Source organism: Equus asinus, chromosome 21 (assembly GCF_041296235.1).
Source record: "Equus asinus isolate D_3611 breed Donkey chromosome 21, EquAss-T2T_v2, whole genome shotgun sequence".
NCBI lineage: Eukaryota > Metazoa > Chordata > Mammalia > Perissodactyla > Equidae > Equus > Equus asinus.
Window position 1 is genome coordinate 98,554,099 of NC_091810.1, and position 20,110 is coordinate 98,574,208.

General features: G+C 50.1%; 1 long non-coding RNA gene across 1 annotated transcript in view; it reads right to left on the reverse strand.

Annotated features, from left to right (window-relative positions):
- LOC139041396 (uncharacterized) overlaps positions 1 to 13,968 on the reverse strand; it is a 55,440-nt gene extending 41,472 nt beyond the window's left edge. Inside the window, exons 1-3 of the long non-coding RNA XR_011496464.1 lie at positions 12,374 to 13,968; positions 5,547 to 5,632; positions 503 to 590 (exon numbers count right to left, since the gene is read on the reverse strand). This is a non-coding gene — a long non-coding RNA (uncharacterized lncRNA). The remainder of the gene's footprint in view (positions 1 to 502; positions 591 to 5,546; positions 5,633 to 12,373) is intronic.
- Between the last annotated feature and the right edge of the window lie 6,142 nt (positions 13,969 to 20,110).

The window sequence follows — 20,110 nt, forward strand, 5'->3', positions numbered from 1 at the left end:
AAATAAGAGGCTATTTTATGCATCAGAGAACGTCTCAGATATTGGTAACCAGTTGATGAATCAAGGGGCTGAATGTTAGAAGAGACCCTCAGAAACCCTGGGACAATCCAACGAGCCTGTAATTCTTCTCTTCCTCGGGGAAGAGGAGGAAGTTAACAGACGGTAACCCTTGTTCGTAAACAAGTTACAAGAGGATCTAAGTGCCTCTTCTCTGGAAGATAAACACACTGAGGGAAGAGAAAACGCAAGACCTGCCGAACAGCTCGCTCAACGCTCTCTTTGAAGCTTGTGCTGACTTCTCTCCATGGTTCTTCCAGGAGAGAAAGAATCATCTCCCACTGTCCTGAGTGAGTTAGGAGAATTATTACTGACAGACACAAGGGACCCAAAGCTTCTGGTCTGAGGAAGGTCTGAAAGAGAATCGGACTCCTCCCCAGGACTACTGTTCTCTACGGGAGCAGCCACTTCGTTTCTGCCAAAGACTCGGGAACGATGAGCAAACCTTTCTAGTGTGTCCCATCCCCGAGCACGCTCTGCCGCCACGGGGTCCAGGACTGTGCCGATCCTTGAATCTCACTGTTGGCAGAAAGCTGGAAGACAGACAAGACAGGAATATTTCTTAGCTCTGTATCTGATAGTGAAGAAAGGGACAACAAAATCCTTTGACTTTGGGTCCTAAAGTGTTCGTCTCATTGCAAGGAAAACAATATCAATAACTTGTAACCCTAGCTTCAGAGACATCCTTTCATTTCGGAAAAGTCCTGTGACGCTTTATTCAATGGTCGACTGGACTAATAATTGCTAAGTTTTCTTGCAACTCCAGAGCATTACACACATGCTTGTGTAGCAGCTCTATAGGGAAAAAACGGTCCTAAACCCTAAATAAGTTGAGTTTTAAAAGAAAAATAATGAAACCACTAGCTTAAAAGCAAAACGAATTTTAAAAGATAGAAATGCAGTGGGGATTACTCTGCATTTAAAATGACTGAACTATTTCACTTAGTGCAAGCCAGGAATGGTGTTCACACAGACCGTTAGAAGTTGCTGGAATATATGAAGTCCCATAACCTGCGCTGTGTAATGGATCCCATGATACTTCTGAATGTAAAGTAGCAGAGATGACACACATTTGAGATTTGAAATTTTGCATAATGAGATCTGACATCTTTATAGACGTGCTCATGTTAATAACGGCACCTTGAAGTCTATATTTAGAAGAAATAAGTAAATCCATGCGCTTTTGGAGTGCAGATGCCCCTCAAAGAGAACCTAACAAGGTGACAGCATCAAACGGTGCATGAATGGTGCCCATCCCGAAGCCGCTGGGTGGGGAATCCAGTCTGCATGACCTCCTGTCTCTCGGCCGCATGGAGTTGCCTTGGTGACTTTCTCTCTTGTATTGGCCTGCTCTCCAAAAATACAACCAGCCAGATGCCTGTGGGTTCGGGTCTGTCTAATTGAGCCACACTGAGCACCCAATGACCTGGAAATATTTAATCCAGCTTTTGTCAGAACAGATTATGGGGATGTTCTCATGCCCCCTTAGGGACTAATGTGTGATTGGACACCAGGCCTGTGCAAAGGTCTGGGCCACGGGAGACGCCCACTCACCCCTGCGTGCAGACTCTGGACATGCTGCTCTGGTCTGGAGAGGAACTACGCCAAAATGGCGGACTAGTAAGAGGACAGCCCAGTAAATAGTGCAAGGGTCCTGGGGAGAGGTGTGCATGTGGGCCCTTTTGCTCCTCACAGAGCTCTTTTTTGGAAAGAGAGGGTTGGTTTGCCCTCCACAAACTTCCCTGTGATATATTGCTGCTGAGTTCATATGCCGTGTGCTCCAGACTGCACGTTTGTGTCAGCTGTTGAAACCCTACCCCACAGTGTGAGGGTGCTGGAGGACAGGGCCTTGGGGAGGTAATTAGGAGTGGATGAGGACGTGAAGGTGGAGCCTCTGTGGACAGGATCACTGCTCTTGTAAGAGTCACCAGAGAGCTCGCTCCCTCTCTGACCTGCGAGGACACATGGGGAGTCGGCGGTCTGTAACCCCAAGGGAGCTCTCGCCAGAACCCGAACACCGGGCAGCCTCATCTCGGACTCCAGCCTCCAGGACTGTGAGAAATAAGTTTCTGTTATTTATAGGCCACCCGGTCTGTGGCACTTTGTTACAGCAGCCCAAACAGACTGAGACACCACGCCCTGGCGGTGCGCACTCTCCTCGCGACTCTGTTTCAGTGTCAACGTCTTCACCTGCCATAAAGAATTCACCAGAGTCCTGGGCTCACAGAGAGATGCCAGCTTTGAGCCTGTGTGTGCCGTCTGCTGGACAGGCTCAGCCCCTTGAGCTCCCTCTCAGCTCACGCCCCACCACCGGCCCTGAAAAGACACAGGGTTCTGGCCTGCCGCTTCAGGGATGTCTCTGGACCGTACTTCCCGCTGCCTCTCAGACTCAGGGTGCACACTGCCTCCTTTGTTTCCTTCTTGTTCTCCTTTTGGACTTTGGGAAGAATGATGAGTACAGTGTCTTCAGTTTCAGGCTCTCTGTCAGTGTGAATCCACCCAAAGCCCTTCTCTTGTTTGATTTCTGTATTTTCCCACTTCATCCTCAGAGCAGAGATCATGTTATTTTGCCATCCGGTCAGGAACAACGTGTCCCATGTCCCAGACCATTCACTTTGTTTTCAGGTAATGTGTTATTGTATTAAAATGCAGAATTGAAATTAGAATATGCCAAACTTCAGAACACAGTCTTTGAAATTAGTTTTCTCAGTCAATTCTATTTGAAAAATTCCACTAGACATTGTACCTTATATAATTACCTTATCTAAAAAAAACTGAGGTAAAATGCATAAATCAGCATACATTATATGTAACTATTTTCTAAGCTTGTATAATCAATAAAGAATAAAAAAGAACAATTATAAATATATTCATGCCGGTAAAACAAAAGGACACAGTGTCTTGTTATAAATTAATGGATACATTCCCTCATTTCCTTTTTTCCAGAACATTTGGCATTCCCTATCACCTAGGACATAAAAGAAGAGAAAAACAAAGGTTCTTCATATTGCCCTTCGCACTTCTGTATTAATAAACCAGAAGGAGAGTCCACGAGAAAGCAGAGAACGGCTTCAGCCAGAGAAAGGAAGGAATCTCCTCACCATTTTGATGAGGCCAAAGGCAGATTTTTCTTATTTTTCGCTCAACCTGTTTGAATCTTCGCAGTCGCTCCCTGGTGGACATTTTAATTGTTGTTCCGGGTGCTATCTATAAATATAATTATTTTCAGTATTGAATCTTTTCGCTTACTAAATCCACTCAGATCACAGCCTCTTGTTGTTCGCGGTTGTGGGGTTTTGGGGGTTTGGTTTTTTTTTTTGCATTTAATACGTGGTTTATCAGGTAGTTACTTTTGCCTCTATTTTAAAGTTTCTTTTACAGATGAGAATACATATGTTTTACTGATACAGAGTTGGGGCCAGGCAAACCAAGTGCAACACTGTGGTCTTTTTCTCCATATTCTTAAATATAAAAACTACATAAATATTTAATCTTTAAATCCTGATTTTGCACATACAGCAAGTGCTCTTGCCGTCTGTGTCTGTTGGACGTGTATCCATGTGAATCTACAGTGGAAACTGCACAGCTGGCGTCTCTTCCATCAGTGCATTTTGAGCCAGACCCTCACGCGCATCCCGAAGGACATCCCTGAACCACACACTGGAAACACTTTCTCTCCCACTCAGCCGAGCTTCTGGAAGAACTTCTGAAGCCTAAGTTTTGAAGGGACCTTCAAAAGCAGAGGAAGTTAACCACTGTTTAGTCCTTCAATTTTTGAATTATTTTCTTGCTCTCTTAAAAGTTTGGGTGGATTAAGAGATATTTTCCACTTAAAGTGTAACAGTGTTTCTAACACACGTCGTCACTGGCACATTTAGGTTTGTCTGAGCTTCGGTTGGACGTGATCCTCAACTGCACAGACAATAAGTCAAACAGCAATTTCATTACCAAACTCGATGGAATTGGCATGTTTTCTGTGGGAAGTCTTCTTTGGCTCTGAAAATACTGGAAACAATTGTAAGAGCTGTTTTTTAGTTTTTTCTTTTTAGGAAAAATTTGGAAGGCTTTTTTCCCAAAGGGCCCCAAATGGGTCCTAAAACCCATCTCCACTCAATGACAGCCATTGGCCCACCCACCATGAAGCCCTGAGCGAGCAGAGTCCACTCTGCCATGGCGGCTCCAGCCAGGCCCTCTGTGCCAGGAGGGCACGAGGAGAGTGAGGAGGGGCTGGGGTCCTGGGCCCCTCACTCTGAGACCAACCGGCCCTGTGGGCACGCAGCTTCATCCAGACGGTCTGGCTCCAGAGCCACTGTCCCCCTCAGCTCCCTGCGTGGTAGCCCCAGCCTCAGCCAAGCCCACTCCACTCCCTACTTCTTAGCCTGGAAAACCAGCCGTGCTCAGTGCCCCAGGTCTGCGCCCTGCCCAGGAGGGAAGTGAGACACTTAACGCTGTAACCGACCAATGTGGGCACAGCCATCCTGCCCACATAAGCCCTGCTTGCAGCTGAGTATCCACATCTTTGGGGGAAAATTGGAGAGAAGTCCATTCTCGCGAAGAATACAGATGGCCAAGGTCCAAGGTGCTGTTCAATGAGAGGTGGGGGGAGCCGGCTGGTTACTACAAGCACAGACATCTGGGGAGGCAGGCGATGGAGCGAAACAGAGGAACTGCCGTGTGACAGCCCCAGCTTGCCCCTCCCCACAGCACTGTGACCTTGAGGGAGGTCAGGTGACCTCTGAGGACCTCGGCTGTCCCAGCAGCACATCGAGAGCTCAGGACTAGATGACACCAAAGTCTTTACAAACCCAAACGATTTTTCCTTGACCCCAATTGACCTCTCCCGCTAACGCAGACACACATCAAACACAGCTGTCTGCTCAGAATAGGGATTCAATGTGCTAAATCGAACGTCCACAGCAACCCAGTTAGGCAGGCAGTGGGGCTGCGGCTGTTTCCGATGGGACTCCAACACCCGTGAAGTGTCCTCTGTCGGCTCAGCCCTGACCTGGTTGTCCTTTGCTCACTGAGGTTCTTTGCCACCCACACAAAATAACATTCTCACTGGGTAGTTAATACTCTTTATTTCCTGTGCAGAATGTTTGGGGTTTCACTTGGTTTGTTTGTAAGCCAAAATGGAGTCATTTTCCCCAAAATTATTTCCTGTAAATTTTGATAATGAAGCGAGACAGCAGTCGAGGGGCAAAGAGGAAAGGTCACGTCTGAAACTGAGCGGTGACGAGATCGCGACACTCACAGGGCTGGCGAGCTCAAGAGGCCACTCCTAACGTCTCCTGGGTCCTTTCATTAGCTGAGCAGCTACGTCAACGAGAATTATCTTCTCCCCAATAGCAAGGCGTTCAAGCACCATAAACGCTCGTGTCTTTTTCAGAAGTTATTCATAGAAAAGTTACCACGACCCAAGTCATCGGTTCAGAAACTTTATACACGTTGCACGGAAACAAGTTCCTGAATGACAACCACGGCCTCACCTTGTTTTTCGTTGACCCGAACGGTTGGTGCCAGGGAAGCAGCGGGAGTGCTGAGCCGTATCAATAATTGAACAGTCTGGAGCAGGCTGAAGAAGAAAAGCACTCGTTTTGTTAAATTGTTTTACTGCAAAAACTCTGAACAAAACCAAAGTAAAAGGAGGCATCCTGTGGGGATCGGTTTGCTAGTTTGAGACTATTGTTTATTAACATAAATAATCCACTGAAATAAATCCCGATTCAGAGCAGTGGCCGTGTCTCTTTCTCTCTCCACGTTGACTCTCAGACTGAAATTAAGGGCAAGCTTCGTTCTATTTCAGAATGATTGAAAGATGCATAATATTTTAGAATACATTATAAAACATTTCTTCTAGTTATTAATGTTTATTCTTAATTCAATTTTTCTATCAAATATATTTTTTAGATCTATTGTGTACATATTTTACTGTCTTTTTTTAATAAAAAACTCACATTATCAGAACTCTTTTACCTAATCAATAGGTATTTATTGAAACTACTATGTGCTAGGATGATTCAGTTTTCTTCATTCTGATTATATCAACCAATGCAATTTGATTAGAATAAAATAATTCTCCAAGAAATCTCAGCAATGGCTTCTGGCTTTTGATCTAAAATGATGGTTAAAATACCAAAAGCCAAGTTGCTTTTCTGTTTATTGTCTCCATTTAAAATATGTCCTTACAGACTTGTCAGAATAACACAAAGCGCTCTGTGTCAGTCGTCAGCTGTCACTGGACCCTACTGGATCCTTTGCCTGTGGCTTCAGAAGGGTTGTCTAATTTGACTCTTCCATCATCTGGTGTTTATGGTTTGGCCTTTCGACTTAATAGGGCTTCGGTTTAGACCCTGATTCTGTCCCTTATAAAATATTCAACTTTAGGCAACTTTCTGAGGCTCAGTTTCTCCATCGCCAGACAGCAGACCTCTCTCACAAAGTCGCCGTGCAAGAAAACACTGAGCACAGCCGGCCACAGAGCACGACTCGGTGCTGGTTTCCTTCCTTGTTTCTTAATTTCTAGACTTCTAGTGGTTTTTTTCTTTAAGCTATTACTCTCATGAGCCTCAAATTCCTCCATGACTGTCAAAGCTGATTAACTCTTATTTAACCGGATCCCGTGTGCTCATGACAATGAACACAGCGTAGTATTTCTCTCTTCCGGTCTCTGGAGAAGCAGACAAGCTGATGCTCTCACTGGCACAGGAATCCGCATCAGCCTGAACTTGGATCACAGAGCAAAGTCAATGATGGAGGGCAGGACGAGGAGACACCGCATCAGAGGACCCACGACCACACGCACCAGAGCTGAAGCCGAAGGCTGGGCCGCGTGTCTGTAAGGAACCCTCAGAGAGCAAGCGTGGAAAGGCGGCACAGCCTTTTCTCTCTGGAGCCCTGTAGAAATCCCCGTGCCGTCGTGCTGGTCAGGAGACGGGGGACGCCGCAGTGGCCAACAGCCCACATCCCTGAGCACGCGCCACGGACGCTCCCATCCTGCCCGCCTTGCCTGAGAAAGGCAGGGCAGTGAGGGCTCTGCGCCACCCTCACCCAGGACTCTGGCCGAGAGAGGCCCACTGGTCCACGGCTGTTCCATGCGAAATACACGCCTTCTCTGTTGGCAGAGTGGATACCAGAGTGTCTTTCACTCAGCAATCAGATGCTTGGCCCAGAAGCAACATGCCATTCCATCCTCTGCCCCCGTCCAGAACTCAACATACACCCTGCCGACCTGTGAGCCTCCTGGAGGAGACAAGGGTGGATTCAGGTCAGCACGGCTTCTCTACCCACTCTCATGGGTGGGGAGCAGCAGGTGCCAATGAACAGGGGGAGGCAAGGGGCTGGGCAGCGGAGGGACGCTTCCTACACACCTTCCCAGTGCCCAGGGTTTCCCAGGTGACACTTACAAGATGCAGAAGAGTCAGGCCCACGATCATGTCTGTGTTAAGGAGAACAGGGCAGTATTGACTGGAGGCCAGGGGAGAGGCCTGGCCCCTAGTGGATGCTTGAGGATAAATGCTGATCCAGCCATAGCGGACACTAGCCAAGGACACAACACCCTGTTCGACTCAGAGCTGCCCACACAAACCACCTCATCACCCACATCCACAGAATCCAGATGAGACCAGGGAGAAAGGGGAGACCCCGAATCTATCTAAGGGAATCCCAGAAGTGACGAGCCCTGCGTTGTCCAAGATTAAGTTTCAGCTCCAGGTGGAATGAGAGTTCAAGACAGATGTTCGTCGTTCAGGGCAAAATTATACCCTGAGCCACGGTTTGCAAGTATCACAACTGGTACACAGTGATCAGTTAGCATAAGAACTGAGGGGTTGGAAAAAGATATATCTGTTGGATCTAGAACATCCTGGATGGGGAACAAGAAAAAAATGGGAGAAATCAGTGCCAGCCTGGCCACACAGGCAGAAAACAGGTGTTCTTGGACTAAGTGGGTAAGAAGGATTTGACCAAGCTGGGACTTACATTTAGTTTCCTCCAATTTTAAATTCACTTGTTTTGCCTATGCTTTCTTAAGACAAGAATTGGGGCCCGATGGAAAGGAAGAAGTAAAATTATCTGTTTGCAGATGACATGATCTTATAGACATAAACCCTAAGGATTGAACCAAAAAACTGTTGGAACTAATAAACAAATTCAGTAAAGTTTCAGGATATAAAATCAACATACAAAAATCAGTTGCATTTCCATACACTAACAATGAACTTTCTGAACAAGAATTTCAGAAAACAGTCCCATTTACAATAGCATTAAAAAGATTAAAACGGGGGCTGGCCCTGTGGCCGAGTGGTTAAGTTCATACACTCCACTCTGGCGGCCCAGGGTTTTGCAGGTTCAGATCCTGGGTGAGGACATGGCACCGCTCATCAAGTCACACTGAGGCAGTGTCCCACAGAGCACAACCAGAGGCGCTCACAACTAGAATATACAACTGTCTACTGGGGGGCTTTGGGGAGAAGAAGGGAAAAAAAGTAAAAAAAAAGAATAAAATACCTAGAAAGAAACCTAACCAAGGAGATGGCAGCTCTGTACACTGAAAACTGTGAAACATCGATGGAAGAAATTGAAGAAGACACACCCAACAGAAAGATACCACATTCATGGATTGGAGCAACAGACATTGTGAAAATGTCCATGTCACCCAAAGGAATCTGCAGGCCCAATGCAACAGAAATAGAACAAATGATCCTGAGGGAGCGTATGAAGATACAGTCGTGTTTTATAAGGTAAGAGACCTCGGGTAACCTTTCCCGACTATTTTATTAGTAGTTGAAGTCAGTCTGTCCTAATATTTGTGGAGCCCAGGGCACCCTACACCATTTATATAGATACTTAACAGTTGGAGATCAGCTGAGAGAAAAGAGGTCCCAGGATGTCCCATCCTCCACCCTGACAAAACCCCTCCCTACAATGTGGAAGACCAGGCTCAAAGGCAGAATCCCACATCTGCCCTTCTCCAGACCTGCCCCTTTCTCGGCCCGTCCCCCATCCTTGGAAAAGACTCAAGAAATAGGCTCATGGCCTTTTGGACAAGATATTCCAGTGTCCCAGGAACCCAGAGGAATGGGTGTGGAAGGAGACATGGGCTCCAGGGTGGCTGTCACTTGGGCTCATGGACTCCTTCCCCACAGGGAGGGGTGAGGCGAGAGAAGGCCCAGAATGAACCAGAGCAGGACTCGACGCAGCCAGGTCAAGAGGGACACAGCTCGGAGGGTGTGGGGCAGGCTGTGGTTTCCTGACAACATTCTCAGAATAACAAGACGGGTCAGTGCTGCCCAGGAAGTCGTAGGACAAAACACAGCAGTCCACTGACAAAGGCCTCTGCTCTCAGTGCGGCCCCCAGACCAGCAGCACCCTACAGACTGAATGTGTGTGTCCCTCCCAAGTCCGTATGTTGAATTACTGTGAGCAGAATGACGATAGAAGTATGGATGGCAAAGGCCGTTCTGCCCAGATCTCAGATGGAAACGAGGAACAGGTGACTGGAAAAAGGAGAGGCGATCCTTGCTATCAAGTGGCAAGGAATTTGGCTGAACTGTGTTCCAGTGTCTTGTGGAAGGTGGAACCTGCGAGTGATGAAATTGGATACCTGGCCTGGCAAAGTGTGGAAGAAGCAGCGTGGTTCGTCTTGATCGCCTCCGGTAAAATGAAAGTGGAGAGATGAGGCGAGGAAGGAATTGTTAAGTGAAAAGGAACCAGAACTTTGAGGTTTGGAAAATTCCCAGCCCATCCATATTGCAAAAAATGAGAAAGCTCGTTCTGAAGAGAGCACTCAGATGTGGCTGAACGATCATTTGATGGAGAGGTCACGGTGCAACTCAGGGACTTAAGAGCCATCTCCATGGAAGTCAGGAAGGGAGACAGGATTACACCAGCAGAGACACCGCCAGCTGGCCCTAAAGGGAACAGAAGAAATGGGACAGCATGACAGAAGACTGTTAGGCATCTGGGATTCTGCAGGACCCAACCATAGGAACAGAGCCAGCTGGCAGCAGACAGGCTTTATTCTTCAAGAAGAGGGAGGAATGCCCTGGAGGCAGTTCAGAGACATCGGACGACCTCTCCCACCACAGGCAGAGGCCCAAGGCTGCTGCCTGCTGGTTTCAGTTCCTCTCGGAGAGGTGCGGGGGTGGCGCCCTGTGGGGCTGAAGGGGGTGACACTGCCACCCCAGTGGGCCTGGAAGCAGAGCGCCAAACCAAAGAGGGTTATTCTCCAGCCTTAAGATCTCAAGGAGTTTGTCTTGCTAGATTTGGGGCTTGCTTGGCTTCAGCGTCCCTTTCATCCTCACACTTTCTCCTCTTGCGGTGGGAATGTCTATCCGATGCCTGTCCCACCACTGTATTTTGGACACTGTATTTGTCTGGTTTCACAGGTTCAGTTGGAGAGAAATTTGGCCTCAGGTTGAACCACGGCTCAAGTCTCACCTGAGGCAGATAATATTTAACAGCTTTGGACCTCAGACTTCAGAGTCGATGCTGGAGTGAGTTAAAACTTTTGGGGGCTATTGGGTTGGAATGGAGGATTTCTCATGCAAGAAGGACACGACTTTGGGGCAGCAAGGGTGGGAGGTTACGGACTGAACGTTCGTCCCTCCCCAGGTCCACATATTGAAGCTCTAACCCCCAAAGTGACGACACTGCAGAGCAGAGCTTTGGGAGGAAACCGAGGTTAGACGAGGCCATCAGCGCCGGCCCTCGTAATGGGACTCGTGTCCTCACAAGAGGAAACTGCAGAGAGCTCGCCCACGCTCACGTCTCTCTCCTCCACATGAGGACACAGCAAGAAGGCAGCTGCAAGCCAGCAAACGTCCTCGCCAGCAGCTGAGTCAGCCCGCTCCTCGACCGTGCATTTCCAGCCTCCAGAACTGCGAGAAATAAACTTTTGAGGCTCAAGCCCCTGGTCTGGGGTATTTTGTTACAGCAGCCCCAGCATCACCTGGACTCGCTGGAATGCGGCCTCCCGGGCCCCACCCAGACCTCCTGAAACCATCGTGTTTTCGCCAGCCCTCAGCGGACCCTGCCGCTGCCTCCTGGGCCCCAGGGACAGTTTTCATCCTTTCACATTCCTCCACCAGGAACGACAAGGAGAGTTCCTATAAGAACTCCGCGTTGGGTCCCGGGGGCCGCTCGGCCCACTCTCAGCAGGACCCGTGTCCCCACCAAGTGCATGAACACAAAGCAAGGCTGCTAATGTAACAAGTGACAAATCGTTGTGCCCGGTTAAAAATACCAAAAAAGGCAGTCCGTTTGCTCCATCTCCAAGAATTTTCAGATGCATCCTTTTGTTTCAAATAAAACATTTTTTCATATTTTCGTCTTCTTCAAAATTAGGATAAGGTTTTAGAAAGGGATTACTAAAAACTACATTTCATGGAGACGTATCTCCCTGGTTTACCACATTTGTATTCACGTAACAAAAAATCACAAGGGGACGTGACAGCTGCTTGGTCAGCCTCTTTCCTGAGCTCCTCGGGAGAGTCACCTCCATAACCTTTAAATGGGACGAGATGGGGGCGGAATTTGTCATAAAATAATGGCCAGTACTTGCCCTCAGGTAACCACAGCCTGCAGGTGCTGTGTGTGCCCAGGAGCCGAGCGGGAAGAGGACATCGTACGTCAATGGCTTGTGAGGGGCTCTTCACACACCCGTGCTGCCTCCACCATCACAGCAGCTGGAGGTGGGTGGCATCATCCCCACTTCATCAATGAACAAGACGCAGCTCTGACAGCACCACAGGAGCCTTACTGGGGGCGACTGGTCAGTGAGTGGGGGCCTCGGGATTTGAACCCAAGGCTGCCCACCTCCCAGGAAAGCCTGTTTTCCCAGAACACCCCAATATCCCTCACACTTGCTCCTGAGAGTCTGACCTTCTCTGCGACGCTGCATTTCTTGACTCCGGCTCACAAGTCTGGCTACACTTGCTGGAAGAACCGCCCGCCTCCCACGCGTCTGCGTCTCCAGCTCATCATCACAGATCACTGCGGCCGGCCCTCTGAGAGCAATTGAACAGGTCACTCCCCCAACTAGCAAGCCGCACCTCAGCCTTCAGGACTGAACTCCCCAGCCTGCCCCAGAAGGCCCTTCCGACTCATCATCTGCCCGCGGGGTGGCTGGACATCCTGCGCTCTTGAAGTCGCCTCCCTCAGCTCGAGGCGCCCTCGGGGGAAGCCTCACCTCTGCTCATAAGCGAGGCCCCCGCCTGCACTGACCCCCAAGGTCCTGCCCGGGAACCGCCCCGCCCGTCCCGGACTGTTCCATCGGCTGCCTCACCCACCGGCACCTCGCCGCCTCCACACGCACCTGCAGCTGTGACAGAAAGGAGGCCGACGCCCCTGCCGCTTCCGGGGCCTCCGTGTGAGAACAGGGCCATCTTTCACCAACAGCTCCCACTCTCCTCCAAGGCTGCAGGTAATCAGGATGGAGACGTTTGGGGACCGCTGGTCCTCAAGTCGCCCTTCTGCTGGGACGGCTGAGCAGTGAACCTGGCGTCGCCCGACTCTAGGCCTCAGGAGCAGCTCTCCTCCAGCAGGCTTCTTACGTCCACGCGCAAAGAGACTCCCGGTGGTCCTGTTCCCCAAGACTCCAGACTTGCCCAGAAGCTCCAAATCCCAGAAATAAACTCAGTTTAGGCTCCAACGGGGATCCCCACTACTGTGTCACCCATAACACAAGGCACTGAGCATAATGATCAAACAGGACATGGTGGTTATTTCTCTAAATTGAAGATGCTATTACGATTGGAACCTTAACAGAAGGACAAAATGCACACTTTCCAGATCCCGCTTTTTGATAAGAGAGAAAACTTGAGGAACTCTCATTGTTCACAAGTCTACACAGCTGTGGGCCATGGTCCTGGCGTTCATCCATTTTCTCACTTCTTCCAGCCCCAGCAGCCAAGCCTGCAGAGGGACGGCACGACAGACGGGCTGAGGGGAGTCAGAGCCGAGCCTCGGGAGCCCCTGCGGTGGTCGGGTTAAATCTTTCTGGGAACAAAGTCGTGTTCGTCCTTCCTGGTTTCCAAGCACCGTCAGACGGCTAAGGGCCCCTGCGCCAGCATTTTACCTCCCGTGCTCATTTCTCAGCAGAGCTGACCGAGTCTCCCGGAAAAGTCAGATGAGAAATTGGCTAATGGTCTCCAAAGAAGGCTGCTTTTTTAAGGTGGGCGTGTGTACTTCAAATTCCCTCTCTCCCTCAGAAGTGGCACCTTGCTGGATCCCTGGGGACGTCCCATCCCAGAAAGCCCTACCTTGTGGCCTAAAACCACAGTCTGCCTGGCCAGCCAGTTGGAGGAAGTCTGGCTGTGGGGTGATCATGGGCTAAAAGGGAGGCTGGAGAGCTCTGTGGCAGGACTCAGGAAAGAGAAAGCTCATTTCCCCCAAATCGGAAGGCCAGTGCCCAGCTCTTAGAAAAACAAGCACATCTCTGGCGCAGGATTGGAGCCGTTGCCATGGCGCCCATCCAGCTAAAGCCTCGGATGCTGCAGAGGCCAGAGACCGGGTCCTCAGAGCTGACAGCAACAGTCAGATGCAGCTGCTAGTTTGCTAATTACATACTGAAGAAACAAGAAACCCTCCTTGACTTGCTGCAGATGGTGTCATGCTCTGAGGCAAGCTCTTGGCAAGATCAGAGCCGCTGTGAATAAATTCCTGGTTTGCCCTTTAGAAATGCACCCCACTGGGTCATGTCTGGGGCAACCGAACCCCGTCTAGGGAACACTGAGAGAGATGCCTCCATTGCTTGTCCCCCTGCATACACCGTCATCCTGCCCTTTTTTACCTTTAGCTCACTGGGCCACTACTTTTTATTCTCACAGCACCATCTTAGCATCCATTTGTCCAAGGCTCTCATTTCACAGATGAGGAAATTCACGTTCCAAGATGTCTATCACCTTGCTCAGATTCACATGGCTAGTAAATGAGGGAGCCAGGATTTGAACCCAGGCCTGTCTGATTCCAAATAAAGCTCATCCTTCCCCTCATCAGTCTGCACCACTCCCTGGATTGGTAGGAACTATATTATGTCCTGTATCAATTAGGAAGAATTTCAGCTGCAAGAAATAACAACGAAAACTAAGAGTGTCTTAAACGACACAGAAATTAGATCTGGACATAGGTAGTTCCAAAACTGGCTCGGAAGCAACACAGAGGCAGGACCGAGCCAGCATCTCCATCTCCATCCACACCATCTCTACGTCACCGCATGACGGTTGTGAAACGCAGTGTCAGGTCTACGTGAGTGCGTCCAAAGCCAGGATCAGGGCACAGCCGCAGAACAGGAAGAGGAAGGCGAGAAGGAACCATTGTGATGGCTTGTCTCCGTTTATCAGGGAGCGGAATCCGGCCCTGAATCCCCCAGTCGACGTTCTCTTGGTTTTCACTGATCAGAACCATGTTACGTGGTTGCAACTAGCTGCAAGGCTGCTGGCGAAGTGGGAGCTGGCTTTTCTCAGCCGCCGCGACGGGAGGAGGTTAGTGGACGCAATTGGAATGGCCACCAGGTAACCCACCAGCCTCTGTCACTGTGCTCACAGCCTCCGGGGAACCTCGGCTGCGTGGCAGTCCCTTGGTTCAGTGCTCGTAATCTTGGTCCAGCGTTTCTCTAAGAGGCTCCTGATGAACGTTCCCGCCATGATTCATCCCTTAGCAGCGGAAGGTGGCCGAGCCCCAGTTCCCTTAATTCACACCTCTGAGCCCTTTCCATCATTGGACCAACCACCCAGACACTGAGTACATAAGCATTTTGAGAACAGTGGTTTCCATGTTCTATTCTGTGCAAGTGCAGAAAATACAGCAGAAGGACCCACTGTCTTTCTCTTCCTCTGTTAGAAAAGAGACAACAGGCCCCACTGGGGTCACTTGTACTAAGTCAGCCCCACATCAGCAAACGGAGACTTAGCCCAACCTAACTGCAGGTCCAGCCTCTCCCAGGAATCAGACCCTTAGCCAGTCAACCTGGGGTTTCTGGGTCGGCACCACTGAGGTAATCCATTCCTTCCCCCATAGGAAGGTGACCTCAGTGGAAACAACCCACTCTTTGCTAGAAACTTCCTTTTCCCGCCCCTTCTGCCTAAAAAAAAAAGCCTTTCACTTTGTACAGCTCTTCAGAGCTCCCTTCTGTTTACTCAATCAGATCTTCAAATTTATTCCATTGAATTTTGTTTTCTAATTCCCCACCGCCGTTCTCAACCTGCTCAGCCCCAGGGTCATTTCATGCAGACTCTCCACGTGACCTCAACCCCAGACCGACTTCAAGTGTTGTACCTTGTCTGGAGGAAGACACACACTCGTGCACACAGGCAGATGCAGAAACACTCACAGACACACATATGCTCACACACACACTCTCAACAAAAATAATCCATTACCCATCTATAAACAAAAATTTGGGTGAGTTTATTCTGAGCTAAAATGTGAGGACCCAGGGCCTTTCCTCCTGAAGGAAGAAAGGGCACACAAGAAGTGGGGTGCACAAAGTGGTTATATTCCCCCAAAGAGGAGGTCTCACATATGATTGAAATGGTCCTTTTACAATAGTCGAGAGACTGCTCTGTCAGCACAGCGATTGATGGACACACCAGGGAGGTCTGCTGTCTCGGTGGACACAGCAGGGTGGCAGGTCTGTTGTCTTGAGCTGGGTGGTCACAGGTGAGCACAGCAATCAGTTCCTAGCCTAAGGAGAGAGGCTTATCCTTAAGGAAATGCCAATGTACGGGGAAGTTGCACCTTTATCTTAAGGCCATTTGTTTTTGCCACAGGAAATGTTTAAATGAGATGTACAATGCATGCTCAATGGCCATGTCAGGCCCTTTTGGAAAAACAAGGTCAGGCCGAATTTCGTTTACAACAAATGGCTTCCTCATGTACCCCAGTGTATCCTATTGCTTGCCATTTCTATTTGTCAACACACACACTCACACACTCACATGTGCTCAGATGGTAAACTCAAGAGCAAGTCTTAGACTCCTTACAGACTTGCAAACTGACTACATGGAAACTTAATTTCGTTTCCTTCCTTTTAACGCAATCATTTCAGTCCGGTTGCTGGTTTTCAGACTTATTGACTAGTAAAATTAAGACTTTCCTATGGGATGTTTTATGCTTGTCACTTGCTAAGTCACTGCCTATTTGATTTAAAGGCCCAGACTTGTACAACTTCATCCTAAAGCCACAGAACAACATTTGAATTTACTTTTCATCCACGAACAAGGGCTAGAATGATGCATCAATAAGAATGCACAGCAGCTCCCCCCTCCCCTAAGCACGGTCAACAAAAATAATCCATAACCAACCTATAAATCAAAATTTGGGTGAGTTTAGTCTGAGGCAAATGTGAGAACCATACAGTCTGGGCCCTTCCATCCCCAAGGAAGGAAGGGCACTAAAGAAGTGAGGTGTACAGAGTGGGTATACACCCTCAAAGAGCATGTTTCATGTATGATTGAAATGCCCCTTTTACAACGGTCACGAGACTGCTCTGTCAGCACAGCGAGGAATGGACACAGCAGGTAGCAGGTCTGCTGTCTCGGTAGACACAGCAGGGTGGCAGGTCTGTTGTCTGGAGCTGGGTGGTCACAGGTGAGCACAGCAATCAGTTCCTAGCCTAGGGAGAGATGCTAATCCTTAAGGAAATGCCAATGTGGGAGAAGTTTCATCTTTATCTTAAGGCCATTTGTTCTTGTCTTTGGGACACAGCAAATGCTTAAAGCAGATATGCAGTGCATGCTCACGACCACAGTCAGGCCCTTTTGGAAAAATAAGGTCAGGCTGAATTAGGTTTACACCAAATGGCTTCCTCATATACCCCAGTGTATCCTATTTCTTGCCATTTCTATTTGTCAGCACTCAACCCCAGGAGGTGGCTGCCTCGTTTCTATGTAAATGCAGCCCCTGGGGCTTTGCAGCACCAGCCCTAACGTGGCTGCTCCAAGAACCAGCCAACTCCACATGTTACCCTGAGAGCTCGTCCGCACAGGACCTGCGCACACAGCTGGGAGACGGTCTTCCACCGTGGCTGGAGCCGGGCTGGGAGGGCTGCGCTAGGAAAGGGTGTCCAGCTCAGAGCCCAGGCTGCCAGCACCGAGGGGGCAGCTGCCCCTGCCGTCCTCATAAGGTGACTCACAGCTCTTGCCTTTGACAAGACACAGGAAAGGAGCCTGGTGTTCCGGCCCCCTCCCCTTGCAGAGAACAAAGACAAAGGACAGAACAGGGTGAGGGTTTGGTGAGGGGCGGGGGCTCGAGCCAGAGAGAGAACTGGGGGCACACAGCTGGTAGGTCTCTGAGAGAAAGAAGCAGCTTATTTTTCAGGCAGAAAAGAGGGTGTTGGAACAAAGAGAAAGCCCAGCAGTGAGGTTAGTCCTAGGGAATCTGATTTAAGAAAGAAGTCACAGAATTCTTCTCGTGCTTTTCATTCATCCGACGAAAACGTCTTGCGTGCCTGTGAGCCAGGCACGGCGCCAGGCACTGCGGCGAGATCAGCTGTGGAGGCAGACGCCATCCTCGCCCCAGCAGGCTCACTGTCCAGTGGGCAAGGCAGCCACCACCAAGTGACCACACAAGTGTGCCATTTGAATTGTGACAGGACCTGCTACCCCAGACGTGGCCCCTGGCACGTCGAGTCCTTCCGGCTGAAGGAATCATAGAATCAGAGAATTGCTCCTGCGGAAGGACTTGCTGGTTTTCCTGAAGCAGCTTGTAAAACCCTCGGGGAGAGGTGCCCTCCCTCTGCAGGAGGAAAGAGCCTCCTCATCTCTCCCGAAGACAAGGGACGGAGGGAGAGCGGAACAGCAGGCCTGGCCAGTGTCCTCCAGTTTGCACACTCAGCTCACCTTCGTCCTGGCACATCTGTCCACTCTTCTCCAAACCTAGCATAAAAACACTCAGGTTTATCTGTTTTTCAGTTCTTCATTTCCTTATGAAGGCTCCTGTGTCCTGTAAAACTTAAATAAACTCGTATGCTTTTCCTGTTAGTCAGCCTTTGTCAGTTTAATTTACGCCAGGACCGTAAGAGGGTCAGGAAGCGTTTCCCTTTCCCAAACAAGCGTTTCAGAGGAAACGTGCAGGCAGCAGACTGAGGCAGCCTGTACCCAGGAAAGGATGTGGACCCTCCAAGGATGGTCGGGGTCCCGCCAGGTGCAGAAGCGGAGAGCGTTGGAGGAGAGGGGACAGCAGCCCAGGGGCCTCAGTGGGAAGAACTCAGCACATTTGTGGACAGCAAGGAGGCCAGTGGGAGCAAGGACAAGGGCCCCAGAAAGCTGAAAGCTGGTCTGGCTACAGCGTGGCAGCACTGTCAGAGAAAAGGCCCCTTTGGGGGCCTGAACCTCTGTTCTGGGGCACGTCTGCTGGGGAGAGCCCACTGGTCCACTTGTCAGCCCCGTGTGCCAAACCGCCTGCTCTGAGGACACGCTCCCTGCTCTGGGCCTGCAGCAGAGGGCATTTGTGCCCTAAGGATTCAGCGGTGTCCATAGAGGAGGCGCCAGGTCAGGGAGGCCAAGGGCTGCTTGCCTTGCTGACATCTAGGGCACTGTGTCGGGTTCCTGGGCCGCCTCAAATCATGCGATGACGACGGACACCGCTTCTCCTCCTGCTGCAGACCAGCAGGAGCTGGGCTCTGGCTTCAGGTTTCCTGGGCTTTATTTCCTATATTTGGAGAGGGAAGTGATTTCCACACTGTGAGGTTTCAGGATTCTGCTTCACTCACCTGTCGCACCAGCAACTCCCCCATCTGACAGGAGAGGGGAGGAGGTCTGCCTGAGGGTGAGGAAGCTCAGGGCAGCCAACCCCTCGCAGACGGGGCCCTCCGCGGTCCCTCATTTACGTGGCACACTCAGCCCCTGGGGCCCCAGAAGCCAGTAAGGAACAAGGGCTTCCAGAGCCGAGGCTGCTGTCCTCCATCACGCAGACAGATGCACAAGGCATTCCCTCCAAACCAGGCACAGCCTCGCACTCAGGGGCCAGCGACAACTTTCCCACCAACCTTCCTACCATGGACGGCGGGAGCCCAGAAGGCCTGTGCACCCCAGAAAAGGCTGCTCTGGAACTCTCCAGAACAGCCTCGGGCAAAACAGAAAGTGGATGGCACAACTCTGGTCCGGTTTTTTAAAAAAACTAAAACCAAGAAGGACTCAGGAATGAGACTAAATATATCAACAGACCATGACCAGACTACTCCTGAAGCAGAACGCTGAGCCACAGGCTGTAGGAAAACTGTCCGTTACCCACGTTAACTGGCCGAGGCTAGCCTGCTCTCCGTCGCATCAGCCCTGCGGGAAGTCAGACAACTGCCCCTGGGAAAGTCTAGGAACCCAACAGTCCCCCCCGTAACAGTGGCCCCCAAAAGGCCAGGACTTGATCAGTAACTGGCACTTCCCTAATTTCTGTCCCTGCTTCCAACTTAGGTCCAGTAGAGAATGCAGACTCGTGTCCCTAGCTGCTCCCAGCTCCCCTGCCCCCAGTCAGCACCCCCAGCCATCCCTTGTCCCGCCTCTGCCAGCCTGTGGGTCCCACCAGGTGAGGGACAGTGGCCGGGCCCCTGCTGGAGCACGCCCGGGATGAACAGCTGTGCTGCTCTTGCTCATCTCCACAGCAGGCTCCATCACTCGCTGGTCCCTGATACATCCCGGATCATCCCTGGGCCTCAGCCTCCTCCTCTAAACTGACAAATAAATGGCAAGCAATAGCATATACCGGAGTAAGTGAGGAAGCCATTTGATGTAAACCTAATTCAGCCCAACTTTGTTTTTCCAAAAGGGCCTGCCTTGGCCATTGAGCATGTGTTGTATGTCTGCTTTAAGCATTTGCTGTGTCCCAAAGACAAGAACAAATGGCCTTAGGATAAAGGTGCAACTGCCCTCACATTGGCATTTCCTTAAGGATAAGCATCTCTCCCTAGGCTAGGAACTGATTGCTGTGCTCACCTGTGACCGAGACAGCAGACCTACTGCGTGCTGTGTCCATTCCTCGCTGTGCTGACAGAGCAGTCTCGTGACTATTGTAAAAGGGGCATTTCAGTCATATGTGAAACATGCTCTTCGAAGGTATA